This window comes from Excalfactoria chinensis (assembly GCF_039878825.1).
Source record: "Excalfactoria chinensis isolate bCotChi1 chromosome 1 unlocalized genomic scaffold, bCotChi1.hap2 SUPER_1_unloc_2, whole genome shotgun sequence".
In the NCBI taxonomy this organism is placed as follows: Eukaryota; Metazoa; Chordata; class Aves; order Galliformes; family Phasianidae; genus Excalfactoria; species Excalfactoria chinensis.
This window is the reverse complement of record NW_027315566.1, coordinates 77,280-78,429: the sequence shown is the minus strand read 5'-3', so window position 1 is coordinate 78,429 and position 1,150 is coordinate 77,280.

Below are 1,150 nucleotides of genomic sequence, written 5' to 3'. Positions count from 1 at the left end.
GCTCCCTGTCTTTCTTCTATCGGGGGCCCAATACAAGACCTGGACACAGAGCTGCAGATGGGGCCTCCCCTCCCTCCCTGTCCCTGCTGGCCACCCCTCTGCTGATGGAGCCCAGGATGCCATTTGCTTTCTGAGCTGTCAGAGCACCCTGCTGGCTCCTGCTCAGCTTTCCATCCACCAGGACCCCCAGGTCCTTCTCTGCAGGGCTGCTCTCAAGCTCATTCCAGTCTCTATCTATGCCCGTGAGGCAAACAGCACCAGGAGGGAAACATGCAATAGAGCTGAACTGAAAGGCAGCATTTAGAGCTCCCCAGTTTGGGAAGCAGAGTGTTGGTTGAGCACCTGCTGACCACAAACAGGGCACTCTGTAGCTCAAGAAGTGCCAGTGCTCCAATAGGACTGTTTGCTGCGCTGGGTGTGATTGAATGCAATACAAACTTGGTAGCGCTGTTACCTCTTCAGCTTGAGCCGCCCAGGGCAAAAGCAGGCAGCAGAGAAGCAGCTTTCTGACACAGGATGGGATGAACCCAGAGATGCATTGCACTGCAAACTCAGAGCAATCAAATGAGAACCACACCTTCTTTAAACGCAGCCAGACAGAGCTGCTCTCTGCCTCCTCACCTCTGTGGCCACACATTCTCCTGTCGGCACCTCCAGGGATGGGGAACCTTCAGCTCCACTTTGGGGGTGAAGAAATTCCCTTCCCACCTGTCCCCAATTTCCCCTGTTCCCATTTAAAACCATTCCCCCTTGTCCAGTTTCCAACCTGACAGCTTACAGCCTCATTCTGCCCTCTACAAACAGCTTCAAGGGAGAGGAATGACATCCCATGGGGTACCCAAGGACCTGCTGAAGGAAGAAAATGCATCAGGAAGCCACTATGGAAGCACAGCCTTCCTCAAGCCAGCCCATGCCAGCAGCAATGGCCCTAGAGCAGCAGCAATGGCCCTAGAGCAGCAGCAATGGCCCTAGAGCAGCAGCAAGGCCCTAGAGCAGCAGCAATGGCCCTAGAGCAGCAGCAATGGCCCTAGAGCAGCAGCAATGGCCCTAGAGCAGCAGCAGTGGCCCTAGAGCAGCAGCAGTGGCCCTAGAGCAGCAGCAGTGGCCCTAGAGCAGCAGCAGTGGCCCTAGAGCAGCAGCAGTGGCCCTA